This window comes from Acinonyx jubatus, chromosome A1, assembly GCF_027475565.1.
Source record: "Acinonyx jubatus isolate Ajub_Pintada_27869175 chromosome A1, VMU_Ajub_asm_v1.0, whole genome shotgun sequence".
NCBI lineage: Eukaryota > Metazoa > Chordata > Mammalia > Carnivora > Felidae > Acinonyx > Acinonyx jubatus.
The window spans coordinates 12,324,020-12,339,570 of record NC_069380.1 but is presented as its reverse complement, the minus strand read 5'-3'; the positions used below and the strand labels follow the sequence as shown (position 1 = coordinate 12,339,570).

General features: G+C 39.0%; 1 protein-coding gene and 1 long non-coding RNA gene across 5 annotated transcripts in view; one reads left to right on the top strand and one right to left on the bottom strand.

Annotated features, from left to right (window-relative positions):
- The window catches only part of STARD13 (StAR related lipid transfer domain containing 13), a 537,950-nt gene that overhangs the window by 253,617 nt on the left and 268,782 nt on the right, over positions 1–15,551 (top strand). The gene's annotated exons all lie outside the window — the stretch shown is intronic.
- On the bottom strand, positions 3,316–14,531 carry LOC128313896 (uncharacterized). The gene is made up of 3 exons (XR_008294974.1): positions 9,737–14,531; positions 5,270–5,394; positions 3,316–4,014 (listed from the first exon to the last, which is right to left on the bottom strand). It is a non-coding gene; the product is annotated as an uncharacterized LOC128313896 (long non-coding RNA).

Below are 15,551 nucleotides of genomic sequence, written 5' to 3'. Positions count from 1 at the left end.
TATATAAGGTGTCTTTAAATAGAAAACACACGCAAATAGATTACATATAAATGTTCTGACCAGAGTCTGACAGGCACTAACCCTGTTATTTTCCCTAGGAGCAAGGGCTCAGAATTCACTAGTTCAGTGTTAATAGCTAATATATGGGACATAACTATGACGAATAATGAGAACTATTGTTTATCAACCTAGTTGATAGCATAGCCTGCATGTTTTTATTTATCGTTCATTCAACAAATATTTGTTATGCACACAGAACCATGGGACTGGAAGGCTGCCAAATTACTGAACAACACTTATATTAAATTTCTAAATACACTGAGTTAGATCCAGGTCAATCTGTTGGCAAATGCCTTACAAGGAGGACCATATTTAGATAAGTGCCAGCATGTAGAAATTACAGAGCTCTCAACAATTCTCAGAGCAGAGATCATGTCTTCTCTGTCCTGTGTAATAGTATTCTGAGTAGTGTGAACACAATGAACATTTGCTGCCTTCCTCAGGCAGGCCGCATGAGCACCCTTGCATGTGGAGAGGGGGATGCCTTGATGAAAAGGTAGGGCCATCTTCTGTGTATTTAGTCCACTCTCTTCCCGGCAGAGCTGGGAACCCAGCCCACAACACAGATGGTCACATGAAGCAGGGATGTACACTTACTAAGATGGTGGTTCTCAGCCTACTCTCTGCCCCACCCCACCCAAGTGATATGATAACCCACTCATCAGTAAGAGTGGCTCCTTTGGGCACTAACTCTTCAGGAGGAGGTAGGATTGTAAGCAGTGGTGGTGGGGGCTGGGGGTGGTGGTGGTGGATTTGTCAAAATTTCTTTGAGCTTGAAAAAGTCCCAGAGGTGATTTTGACATAGTCCCTCCCTCAGCAGGGTGTGACATTTCCTTCTAACACTTCTGTCTGGTGAGAGAACGTGCCTTATTATTTTACAGAATGTTCAGTTCTAACTCAGTAACCACATTTGGTGTTTTCCTAGCTCTAGAGCTTATTTTATTGTTTAGAGTGACTTGTTCTTAGTCATGCCTTTAGGTAGCTTAAGGGACATATCTTAGATTCTCTCTCTGGATCACTACCTAGTCCCAAGTCACCACTCATGCATTGCAAACATCAGAAATACTCATTCCTGTAAAAGATCGTTGTACCATTTCTGCTTATGGTCCATGATTTCTTCTGTTAGTATCTCTCTTTTTCTTTAAGTTGAATAACAGAACAGCACTTTACTTTGATCTTCCTTGTTTGTGGCAAAACACATCCTTTTTGGACTCCTGCCTTTAAAAAAAGACTTTAGTAGGATATAATATAGTTGAGAAAAGATTTATGTCAGCAGATAATCTAGTTCCTTTTTTGTTCTCTTTGAATCTGCTTCTTATCGAGATGTCCTTTGTAGTATCATAGCTCCTTTATTTGTATTCCAGGGGCCATTGAGACATTTTTTCCACTATCTATGAGAACATATCTCGTTATTATTTATTTCAGTTACAGAAAAAACCCACAATGATTGTCAGCCTCTTTTGCATATTACCGCTCATCAATAACACTAGCTGTTAAACTAATTAAAGATGAAAGTTTGCTTATGATTCAAGAGATCTAAAGAGAAACATGCAATAGAATGTTCCTATTAATAGCCTTTAGAGTAATAGAAGAATCCAAGGGAGAAAAAGGATAAAAGTTTTAGCCACAATTTATGGAGAAAATTGAACCACTGATTTGGTATGATTTCCTTATCCATATTGTTAATGGTGTTTTGGTTCCCTTTATGAAATATTGTCCATGTTCATGAGTTCTAAAAATATAGAGTAGACAATAATCGTTTTTATCCTACAGTCTGCTACCCGATTGGACCAAAGATTTATTAAGGGACAAGGCAAGATGACAATTTACACATTGATAGTGCTTTCTAATGGTGTCGTATGGTGGCACATATTTGAAATCATGTCTAGGTTCAGCCTCTTATTAATCACAATATTTATCGTGATATATTTATTTCTGGCCTGTTTCATTTCTTATAAAAAAGCGCATGAATTCTATGAGCTAATGAAAGGTATAAGTATGTAGTACCTTTTAAGTGCTTCTTAAGTATGTAGTACCAAAATTATTTTTAATGTTAGCATGGATATCCATGATGAAAAAAAATTTTTAGTTTATTCTCTTCCTTACTTGCCAGGCATTACCTTGGCCTCCACCCAAATTATTTTTGAAACAATTAGTTTGAAAATCCATAGCTCCCATATAATCATTTCTAAGCCTACGTACAAATGAACTATGCCCTTATTACAACACCAAGTATTTTTTTTCTTGAATTATCACAGTAAACAAAGAAGCAAACCACCAAATCCCTATTTAAGGGAATCCAATTACATCGCTTTTACAAGTTATTTCATTTAGAAGATAGTTCTTGATATTCTAAGAGCTGAAATTTTTATGCTGTCATCCCTACTCTAGTAACAGAGAAAAAGAACTACATGGCATATTTTTATAGCAAACTACAATTATAAACACATATGTGCAAAATACTATAGGAGGAGATATACAATTTGATTATAAGGGTACTGCCCACCTTCTAGCTACATATAATTTACTATTCTTATAATTCTCTAATATTTTTCAATTTATGAAAACATGGACTTTTCTATACTGTCAGGTCAGGCTTATTATAGATTTTGATTGTATGATCAAAAGGGCCTGTCATTTGACTATTCCGGTTTAATACTTTTACTCACAACTTGAAGAAGACACATAACTACTCACCGTTTTTGGACCTCATAAAGGTGGGAAAAGTAACAGAAGTAAAAGAGTATAGAATCATGATTCACAAATACCTTAATTTGTTGGAATAACGGACCTTAAGCCAACAAGATGGAATTAAATAGGTATAAATGTAAGAGAATAAAAGCCATCAATGGGTCTCTGTTGCTATAAAAGATAATCAAATATTGGACTATGTATTTGTTCAGGTTCACCAAGAAATAGACATCAAAATGTGATTAAATCTATAAGGATTGTATCGAAGAGAATGCCTATTAGAAAAAACTGGGAAGGGAGCTGGGAAAGGATGGGAGATTCACCCAGTTATGATGCAAATCTGACTCCTAGTGAAGGAGAGAAAGGAAGGTAAGTTGGGTAAAAGTGTTTTTGACCTCCATTAAGTCTAATGAAAGTTCATCAAAGTGACTGGGGTGTCCTTGCGCCAAAACTAGCCTTCTGGAAAAAGACCTATGGCTCTCAGGAACGAGCTGCCTTAGTACGCGTGCTGCAATCAGTCATGGGCTTGGAGTAGCCCACTGGAAATATGGCCTCAGTGCAAATGAAGCAATGCATTTCTGAATGTGACAGGTGGATGTGACCATAACTAATGGTCAGTTAATGTCCCTGTAGTTGGAAGTCTGCAAGGTACATTCTCAAGGCATTCTCAAGACAAGCCTACACAATTTGGGTTTTTAAAATGCCATCCAAGTTTTGCTTAGAAAATATTACAAAAATATATTTTTAATTAGTAATTCAAAACCAATAAAACCTGAGATCCTAAAAGTGCAATAATAGCACTTCAGAATCAAAAACTGTTTCAGAACAGTTACTACCCACAGAAAAGATGTTTAAGAAAATAAAATTAAATTCTGGTCTTTGATGTGAGTGTGTGCACATGCATGTAATTATGGAGTAATGTCTTTTTATATATTCATTGTATTTTTTCATTTTATTTTTTTAAGTTTTTATTTACTTATTTTGAGAGCAAGAAAGACAGAGAGAGAGCATGAGCGGTGGAGAGGGAAAGAAAGAGAGGGAGAGAGAGAAAGAGAGAGAATCCCAAGCAGGCTCCACACTGTCAGCCTGGAGCCCACAAGGGGTTTGAGATCACGAACCATGAGATCATGACCTGAGCCAAAATCAAGAGTGAGACGCTTACCTGAGTGAACCACCCAGGTGTCCTCCTTGTATTTTAAGCATCCACAGCCATCATCCTCCTTTTGTCAATTTTTGTCAGTGGGAATTCTTTTAAGGTTGGCTCTGAATCATTGACATAATCATGTTAATCTCTTTTTTGAATCTGTGGATCTTTTCTTTTTAAATCAACTTTATTGAAGTACTATTTATATATACTGAATGTACCCATTTTAAATTTACAGTTTGATGAGCTTTGACAAATATATCTCCCATGGAATCACCATCACAATCAAGAATAGCTACCCACAAATTTGCCTCGTGCCACTTTACAACCATTGTCCTCACAATCGCAGCCTCAGGCAATCGATGATCTGCTTTATTCCACTGTAATTCACTATACCTATTCAAGAATTTTACATAAGTAAAATCACGTAGAATGTGCTCTTCTATTAGTTTTGGCTTTGTTTTTTCACTCTCATAATGTTCTGGAGATTCCATTGTGTTTTTCCATCGATCAGAAGTCCATTCCTTTTTGTTTTTTTGACAAGCATTTCCTTCTGTGGATATACTACAACTTGTTTATCCATTCACCCCTCAATGGACTTTTGAGTTTCTAGTTTGGGACTATTATGAATAAACCCATTGTGAGCATTCATATAAAAGTCTTTGCAAAGACATATGTTTTCATTTCTCTTGGGTAAATACCAAGGAATGGAATTGCTGAGTTATATGGTTAAGTGCATAAGAAAACTGCCAGAGTACTTTCTAAAGTGCTTGTGCTACTTTACGTCCTTTCCAGCAATGTGTAAGAGTTTTAATTGCTGCACATCATGACTAATACTTATGTGCAGTATAGTATTTCATTGTGATTTTAATTTGCATTTTCCTGGTGCTAATGATATTGAGCATCTTTTAAAAGTGCTTAGTGACTATTTGCATGCCTTCTTTTGTGAAGTGCTTGTTCAAATCATTTGTCCATTTTAAATTGGATTCTTGTCTTTTTAATTAGTGAAATGAGTAGTTCTTTATATATTCTGGATATAAATCTTCAGATATATTTATTGTAAATATTTTTCCACTTGATGGATTGGTTTTAATTTTCTTAACAATGTGTTTCAGAGAATAGAGGAACTTACTTTTGATTATGAAATTCAATTAATTTTCACCTAGTTTATATTTCTGTATCCTAAATATCCTTTTCCTACCCTCAAAATCTTGATTTTATTTTATCTTGCCTTCTTAAAAGTTTTATAGCTTTAGCTGTTTTTTCAATCAATTTTGTGAACATTGTAAAGTCATTTCAAGGTTAATTTTTTCCATATGGATATCAAATTCTCCCAGGATGAATATTATTACTAACTGTTACAACAGGACTGACCTGAGGGTGACTGCAAAATTGGTTGAGGAACAGCATCCCTCCTCCTCAAAGGAGAGTCAACAACAATCAAGGGAGTTGTCTTCAGTCAATTTTCTGATACTCAGCCTGTAACCACCTCCTAAATCCTATTCAATAAAAGCCAATAAAGGGGAGAATCATTATTTTGCCCCATTGACCATGCAATTTGGCCAACAGTTTGCTGTGTTTGCTTATCACCAGACGGTCCAAATCTATGAAAGGTCTGAGGTCTTACCCTACTTGCACGCTAACAAGTTAGCCAGCCATAGTTTCAAGGATGTCAACAGAAGACATGATTTCTGGGTCAGGGACAAAGAACTTTATGACTCATCATAGGAGTAGGTGCTGGAGTGTCAATATTCGCACTACCTTCCTGAGTGCTAGTTTTTACAGGGCAATATCTGCACATGAAGTACAGTGTGGTAAAGGAGACGAACCTTGAGTTACAGAACCCGAATCTTTTATAATGGGAAGTAAGTTTTTCTACCCTTTGCTCCTGAGAGAGACAGTAGCTCTATCCTTGAAGGCTATTTGCTATATAAACATCTCTGGGCGGGGGGAAGGTCTAGAATAAATGTAGTCAGTACCTCTGGTTGCAAGGTATGGGGAAATGTGAGCAAACAATGGAGAATTGTCACTCATGCTTATAGCTCCCTAGTTGTTCGTTTATGGCCCCATGGAGTTTCTTCCTGTGCATCCCAGTTTAGTATTTTGCACAGACTCAAGGCAATCCCATGCAGATTTCTGTAGGTTTTTATCTGCATAATTCCCTTCTCTCTGATTCTCTGTTCTGTAAATTCTAGTCATTTCAGCTTCCCTGAATTCTCCTCTTTGTCTTCTCGATTTAAATATGACTGTTGTGTTTTGCAGGGGTTCTCCCTCTGTGCCTCAATTCAGACAGTACTCCCAGGCAGAAAGCCTAGGAAATTGTAGGGCTCCCCTTATCTAGTTACCTTCTCTCAGGGATCATAGTTTTATGCTCTCTCTTTTATAATGTCTGAAACAATGATTTTGTACATTTTGCCCAATTTTCTATTGTTTACAATGGGATTATAAATGTAGTACCAGTTTACCTCAGCATGGTAAAAGCAGATGTCCCCTTTTTAAAAATTTTCAATAGTTTCTGAGACAGTCATTAAATATAATTAGTCTTTAAGTGGCATATACATAAAACTAACATTAATCACATACCTAAAATGGAACAGAATAAGAAAACACTTATACTGACGCATGAAACACTTCTGAAGCACAGATGCAGTCTGAGAGTGCCTTTCATGGAGGCTGGCGGGGGCAGTCTGTCTGCACTAAGGCCAGTCAGGTGGATGAGGAGACATGAGGGGAAGCATTAGAGATGCCCCAGAGGCTGCTCCCTGCTCCTTCTTTGAGAAGGCAATTCATCCAAACCTTTGGGAAAATGTCAGATTGATTTTTTTGATGCTGTTATGTACTTCATAGTAAATGTTTTAGTCCTGAACAGAAGTATCTCTTTCTCCATGATTAAGTCAGGGCATCCAATCTCATAATGGTTATGAAGAGTGCTAGCTTACTCCTAGTTATGGGACTGGAGCCATCTCCTGGCCCAGACACATTGGTTCACAACCCACAAGGCACAGATCCAGGCTGAGGCTTCATCAGGGGAAAAGTGGTTTGCAGCATACCCTCACTTATTTACCTCAGGACCAAATTAGTAGAATGGGAAAAAATGAGAGGAGAGTCTGTCACTCATTTTACCAAATCTTTTTCCAAAACGAACAAAACACCGCTGGCACAGTGAGGATGCCCTGGCTTATCTCTCATATTTCATATTTCATCCATCTTCCCATTTTATTTCCAGCCTGATAACTGTCCATCATTTCAATTCTTTCATTCTGTAATCTTATAAAGCCAATTAGTAGCATTATAAGTATTATAAATATATTAACCAAGAATGGACTTAAGCTGCTTTCCAAATTTTTTTTTATTCAGTAGATGACTGAAGTTCTCAGGCCATGCTAATAATCCACTTTACCAGCACATATTTAACAAAGCACTTAATGTGTCCTTTTAGTGTCATTATTGTTTAATGTCAAAAAATCAGATATTTTGAAAGTCATTCTCATTTGGAACTATGAGGTATTATGATTTGGAGGTTAGAGCTCAATAACATTACCACAAGAAAATCCAGAACTTGTTTCTCAACCTGTGACTGAAGACACCCTCCTCACCTCTGTCATAGTACCTTCCTGAAAAATGAAGCTATGCCAGTCATGTCATCCACATCTTTAAGACTCCTGATGGCTCCCTGTGGCCTAACAGATAATGTTAAAACATTTTAGGGAACACAGATCCATTAAAATTTGAGCCTGGTTTTAACCTTCAACACCTGTTTCTGCTATTGTCTCATCTTGGGATTCTACCATTCTGAAATCGCCTTACACCATAACCAGGTCACAAGGCTTTTTCAAGATTTGGTGCCTTTGCTTGGGCCATTTCATCTGCCTAAAAAGCCCTCTTTAAACAACTGTGATGGCTGTGGCCAGAGCTATTTGCTCATTTTCCCTCACCCATTTCTCACCTCTGTGGGGCTAAAATGCAACGGTGAACATATCACTGCCAAGTCCTGTGCTTTACTGAGCAGAGAGCCTAAAAGATTAGGGTTAAGGTAATTGTCCAAACTTGATGCCTTAATCTTCTCTCCTATTGATTCACAATATACCCTACCTCTTTCCAGTAGCTATCACCCTAAATATCCGTGCAAAATCCCCTGATATGATTACATATGTAACTTTGGGGCACCCGGGTGGCTCAGTCCATTACACATGTAGCTAGTGGCTACCATATTGGGCAGTGCCATTCTAGAATCCTCATAGGCTTGGAGACCAACTCATAGGACTATTATTTCAGGGCTTAGGCCTTTAATTGTAAAGAAAAGAATTTTAGAAATGGACAACTGATCATAAAAATAAGGTGCTAGTAGGGTCATATGTTTGCAAGAATTTTTTTCTTTTTCCATTCTTCGGGACTTAATTATCTACAATTGAGCCTATATAATTTTGTATTAGTTTTCATGCTGCTTTTTAAATGTTCTACACCCTTCCTTTTGTAAGTTCTGCCACTCTAGAATAATAATGCTAATTTTCTATTTTGTTAATTATGTATTTATACCTTTGTGAATGTGCTGCATATAGACAACACGTATTAAGCTAGTGATTGGGCTAGTCAATGAAGTATTAGACAAGAAAGACTGCTTTTATGTAATACATGAAAACATACAATCGCCCCTAAATGAATTCAGATAGCGTTCACGATGGTTAAAATAAGGAAGGCAATACAGTGTGGAAGTTAAAGCACAAATGTAGGTGCGAGATAGACTTTGGTGAAGCTATTCAACCTAGCTAATCTTCACAGTTTCCTATTCTGGAAAATGAGGAGGATAAAAATAGTATGCCACCCAATGACATAATGCCTGTAAAGCTCTTAGGTTAGTGTCTGGCACAGGGCAAGTGTTTAAATATTAGTTGGTATTGTGATAATGTGATAATGATTATTATTATTTCATCAGTGTTCTCATTGGGGTAGAACTTTACAGTTGACAAAGCACTTTCAGAATGTAATCTCATCTGACCCTCGAAACAGCCTTCGAGGCAGGTAGATAGTCCCACTTTAAAAGAAAAGTGATATTTAGAAACTTTAAGCAACTTGTTCAAGCAACAAAAGGCAGAGCTGTCTACGGACTCCAAAACCCACACAGGGGCCACTACGTTGCTGCCATCATTACTGGTAATCGTCTTGCTGCCTTTTTAGAGACACTTATTAATTCAATTTTTCATCTTCAAATTCTTATTCTTAATCAGGGTTTTAGCAAATATCCCTGTTTCCCAGGAATACCCTCTCCATAAGGTTGCCTCTCTTCCCAGCCACATGCTGCTATTGTGTTTTAAATTTGTTTCTTATGTGTTAGGCAAGCAAATGTTTCGTAATATGTGGTAGTGCCTTGCGTAAGCATTGGCAAATGGATTTTTTGAAAAACTCTTATCCATATCCAAGAGCAAACACTTATGGTTTACTTCTGAAAAGCCAGGCCAGCATCTGAAGCTGAAGCTCAACAAATGTGTCTTTGTTTCAGCTGATCTCAACATCAGTTATAAAACTCTTAGGCATCTGCCAAGAGCCTTTGCCTTATTGTACCTTACAAGTAAGAGACAAAAGGCTTTGGAATAATTAAACAAAGCACAATTTCTACATTTTGTTTACTCAGGACCCTATCCTGTAATTTTTTTATGCCAGCAAAATTTAAATGGAAGTTAGCTGAAAGGTGGCTTATGTGAGACTCAGAAGATTGGGTTCGTAATCCATACTCATAAAACTGTTTCTACCAGTGCATATTAGGAGATATTAAGATTTGACTTCTCTTCTTAATTAGCCAGAATACAATGACGTGGCTAAATAAATGCAAAACTCGATGACTACCTTCATTCCACCACGTCAGACCAAACATGATGGCATGGCCAGATGAGCACAGCATCCTTCACATCCGAAGGCGATAGGAGCCTCTTCAATCTGTGTAATGATTTCCCAGCCATACCTCCAACCTGCTTGGCTTGGAGCCACTGGGCATGAACACTGAGCAAAGAATGCATAGTCAAACACAACTTGGCTTAAGGAAAAACAAGAGTGAAGAAGCAAAGCATATCACAGGGTGTTTGGGGCCTCTCTGCATTTTAATTTTCTGATTAATAAAGTGTGAATTAGACTAGTGCTTTATAGGGATGTCTATATAATCATGAGAAACTCAGTTTCTGTGTTTTTTTTCCCTCTACATGTAAAGCAAAATACTTGAGGAAAGAATTCCTACAACAGAATCAAGTTTATATGGGCTCGTCCACATGATGCCAGAACTGGCCTATCCTGAAAAACTGTCTAGTGGAGCAGTGCAACTAAGGCCTCTTACAACAGCAATACTCTAGGATATTACACAATAAAGGCTTTTCAGAAGACAGTCACTTTACAGTTGGCTGGGTTCTTTCCAGAATATCATAGGGTGTTTGAGGATTTTTCTCTAGCATCCTGCCAAGAGGCTCCCCACACATAGTGGATGAATGCTGCTCTAAGTTTCCACTGAGGGGTTCCTACAACTTCTAACTCAATTCAGGTTGGAGATGTTCATGATGAGTGATAAGCAAACACTGACCCCAAATTGAGAACATGTGGTCTGTCCATCCAGCTGATTTCCTGAGCTGTCCTGGGCATCTTTACCAAAACACTCCCTGTTCCATAATTTGTGAAGTCCAGCTAAGAGTTATTTGTAAATAATTCTTCCCCACCCATAATAACTTCCTACACATGTTAATATTTGTAAGAAATGTTTCTGAATTATGTGTTAAAGTAATGTGGGGGTGCGCTTGGCCTCTAAATCAATCCTGCATGTACTCTGCACACTTACCTTGCTATAAGGACACTGCTTTTGCAACATTGATGTACAGTGATGTTCTGAGTAGCAAACAAAACAAAACAAAACAAAACATTCAATCTGATTTAAACATAAATTGCACACCTTTCAAAGAGCGAAGACTTTGGTAAATGCAGTGAATGTTGAAAGGCAAAACTGGTGACATCTGACCCGCTCATTTTGAAGACTTTATAGTTGTGGTTTTTGTTTTGCCAATGGTAAAAGTTGTTTGATCTGGCATTCCTTACCTAAAGCAAGTAATAACAATGTTCAAATATATCTAATTGCTTTCCATTTCGTAAGATAACAGCCATTTGCCTTAAAATAGAATAAAGTAATACATTCTTCCTAAGTCAGGGACATTTTCTTGTATTTTTACTGTAACCCGGACTGTGATGTGTTCTAGTCATTGAGAGGGGTAAAAATCTGCTTTTTCTGGCCATAAACACAAACACACACCCTTAGAAGGTAACCTGCTGAGTGATTAAGAGAATTCAAGTGCTTCCGGACAAAATTAATATGTCATGGAAAAGAAATACAGAAACAGTGACTAGACTTGTGAAACTGCACCTGAAAATACCATATATACTCCTCTACAGGTATAAAAGGGGCACAGCTTTTCAGTGATACATATGCAACTGTTTTCTTCCTGGGCCAGTATACAAGATGAAAAGAATTCTTGCATTGTGGTGATAGACGGGATTTCCGTCCAGCATGATGTTCACCAAGCTAAAGCTGTCTGGTTTAGCCTGGGTTATTCTCTAAAGGGGCTAAACCAGAAAATCTCTCTTCTTGGGCCAGGAAAAACAACACCCTCCTCATACTTGAGCACAGCATTCTTGGCATGAGCAAATGTGTTCTTGAGTTATATTTCCAATAATGCTGATTTGCATTGATCCGTCTTTATCCTCTTGTTTCTGCTTTGTGACAAATGATGTGAATTTATGAAATGGCTGGATACACAAGTGCCATCTGTCGTTGTAGAATAGAACAAGGCCTGAGCTGCAAAAAAGCATAGAACTGGTGCCCTTGGAATCCTCGACTTGTTCTAACATACTAAGGCAAGTGGACAAGGACACAGGATAGCCAAACTCAATCTCTGTCAAAACCCAGAGCTGCTGGTAGAACAAATCTTGCAGCAGTAATCCCTGTCGGTCATTCTGGTGGTGATGGAGGGCAAAGCAACCTAGGGAATGCTTTTTGGTTCTGATTTTGGACGTGAACTTACACTCGGCAATTCTCCTACCTTTTATAAAATTATCAAACATGGGGATTAAGTCTTCTTTTTCTCTTGAATTTGTTAACAATAGTTTATAAAGAGCAGTTCATAGGTGAAGCACTCAGACATGCTTTTCATTGATTTTTCAGAGTGTTTTACCTTTTCCAGCCTGGAACATCATTCCTTCGGTTCTAGATTTTATAGGTTCCATTCACGGCATGACATATCTGCTGCCTGAAGGGACCTCCACACCTTGTACCAAAGAATAATGACTAGTATTCTTGTCCCAGAGTGGGTCACTCTTGTTTTTGTTTAACCAGTTGATCTTTTTAGATAACACTAGAAGGTGATCTTTTTAGATAAGATGGTAGGGACACCTGGGTGGCTCAGTGGATTGTGTGTCTGACTTCAGCTGAGGTCATGATCTCGCGGTTCCTGAATTTGAGCCCTGCATCTGGGTCTCTGCTGTCAACCAGAGCCCATGTGGGATCCTCTGTCCCCTTTCTCTCTTTTCCCCTCCTCCTCAAAAATAAATAAACATTAAAAAAAATTTTTTTAGGGCACTGAATTCTACTCCTGAAACCAATATTGCACTATATATTAACAAAGTAAAATGTAAACTTAAAAAAAAGAAAAAAATAAATAAAAAATAAATAAGACTAGAAAATAAATCAGACTTTTAACAGTAGAACGCTAAAAAAATATTGTAATTACTTCCAGACTTGTGAAGATATTTAGATCAAAGTCACAGGACAGTCTTGCTTCCTAAGCATTAAACAAAATGGGTATAATATAGAAAATGGATTTTAATTGCCATTGACATGATTATTAGACTATAGGACTATATAATATAGATTTAAGGGACATAAATTTTTAATTTTTATTTATACATCTATAAGTACTGAAATGTGAACATATGGTTTGGATATCAGAGAATGATTAATTTCCAATTGAGTTAATGGAGTGTTTTCTGTTTTTGTTCTCTATAGTTTATGATAGTGAAAGATTTGCAAACTCATTTTATTACCCTATGACAAGAAAATAAAGAGCTACAGGTGGTAGGTGATGGAGAGGATGAGTGAGAAGCAACCCAGACCTTCCCTGGCTCAGCTCACCCCCCTGCCTCCTTTACCAGAAAGCTCCACAGCCTTCCTCCCCCAGAGTTCCTTCTACTATAGCATCCCCGGTCAGGGGAGGAAGGAGCCTCTTCCTCCCAGAAATGTCTGATTACATGGGTCATTTTTCCTCATATACCAGTTACATGTGCCTTATGCTTCAGCTATTATTTTAGCATGACCTCAGCCCTCTGAAAGACTGATATATGAGGCAAAAATATGAGGAGTCAGCAAGGCACTGGGGGCTTGGGACACAAAAGTCACCAGCAGCAAAAATGACACAAGGTAAATGTCTGTGGTAAGGCCATCAATATGAGAATTGGTGTCCCAGGCCATGGCAGAGCTTAACCTGCCAGTGTGAGTGACATGGGTATAGCTGCAGGGCTGTAGGACAGGCGCCAAGCAGGCTATTTTGGGTCCTGTGCTTCACTAAGTCAAAGGATAGGGTGTGTCTACAAAGATGAATTGACAATGCAGAGCAACATGTTGCTAATTTCCTAACTCCTCTTAAAATTCAGAGGAAACAGACATCTCAGTGAGGCTCTAGAAAAGATATGACTTAGGTGAGCTCTGAAGAAAGGACAGAATTTAATTAAAGTAACCCAAGAGGAAAGCAGGAATCTCACCAGTAGGATTTGAGCTTCGGCATCTTCTTAAGCTGCTTCCCTATTGGGGTGCTCAGCCCGTGACCTCTCTCTATAGGCTTCAGGCAACAACCACCTGGGCTCAAGAGCTCTTCCCGACCTATACAGAGTTCCTCCTGCGGCACTCAGCCCCGTGGTCATAGCTGGCCCTTAACTTTGCCGACCCACTCTGGTACCATGCTTTTTCCAACAAGTGAAGGCAAGCCATAGTGGCCTCATCTAGGCAACTTCTCTTGATCTTTGCCCATTTACTCTCAACTGGGTATTTTTGTTCAATTTTCCTGTAGTTCTTAGAACCCAGCCTTGATACTGGTCTCTGGTCCCTACTCTTCTGCAACCCAGTAGATGTCCTTTGAGGCTTCCTGGACCCTGACTTCCAACTCTTGGCTCTTCTCACCTCCTGATTTTGGCATTTCTCGTGGGGGATGAGAAACTCTATGTGGCAGGTCCAGCCTTATAGAAACACACCCCCTTGATCTCCCCACACTTGTGCTTGTCCCTTTCCCACCTCACAGCCCACGAAATACTCAGGTGCTTTGGAGAATAAAGACCACCTAAAACTCGAACACAAAGTGTGGCGAAGAGGGCAATGTTCCCTACACTGTGAGCTCCTCAAGACAGGTGACCTCGTCTTCATTTTGAATCTCCAGCACCTAGAACAGAGCCTCGCATAAAATGAGCACTAGCTAGATGTTTCTTAATTGTAACCCCGTGATAAAGTAGAACCATTTTATTTAGCTTCAGCTGAGATTCCCTGCTATGAAGGTCAAACCATCAGGTGCCAGGCCCCTCCACTCCTTGCCCCAATTCCAAACCAAGATACTAGAAGGCCTATGTAGGGTTTGCAAAAAGCATAGTTAAAATTCTGTTTTGTTCTCAGCACATCATCCACCTCAAAATTTTTAAAGGGTGGAAATTGAAGAGTAAGGAAGGCAGCTCTACAATTGGTGGAATGGTCACTATGCTGTGTTTCTCTCTCACTTTAAGACAAATAGAGGGACCCCGTGGGCCCCACTGCATGAAGGGACCAGAGAATTTGACTGATATTCTCTGGACTTTATTTAGGGCCAGAAAATGGTGCGTAATTCCTTTCTGAGGAAACAAAAGGCAGAGGTGTGTGCTTTGAACGGCCTGCCACAAGGGTGGAACAAAAGGAGAGAGACATGGGAGAGAGCTGCTTTCCCACTGATGGCAGCAGGCATGGGTACTTGTCCTGAGCCAGATGTGGGCCCTACACAGGAAGTCAGCACGAGAACCGTCTGTAGGGGAAACTGATCGCGACAGAGTGGGAATGCCACCAGATGCCCAGCCAAGAAGGAAATCCAGCATGTGACCTCATGGGACAGGATTGGCGCTAGGTATCTGCCTCATCCAGAGGGCACCAGCCAGCTCAGCACATAAGACCTTTTGTTTTTCTGGCTTCAGATCTCTCCACCCATTGTGAGCCCTGAGGAGGCAGGCAAGGGTGATCCAGTGAAAGCTGGGTGGGGTGAGGGGCGTGGGGGGAGACAAAAGGAAGACTGAAGAGCAAGGCTGGGAAACAGAAAAGCTTTCATCTGGGATCAGATTTGAAGCTTTTTATAATTACAGTGGACTGGATATTTCAGTTGCTAAAATGAGATTGTTCTTATGATCAAAGGTGACCAGATTACTTTCAATCGTCTGTGTGATACGAAGAACCATGACCCTTCAGATTTCACCTCAAGAATGTTGAAGAAATAGTTAACAGAGGATCTGAAGGCCGAATGTTGAAGGGAAGCTGCTTTCTGTTTCATGAACTCAAATTCAGCTGATATAAATATAACAAATACACAATGAATTAACGAATACAAAAGCAAGGAAATAATTACAAATTCAG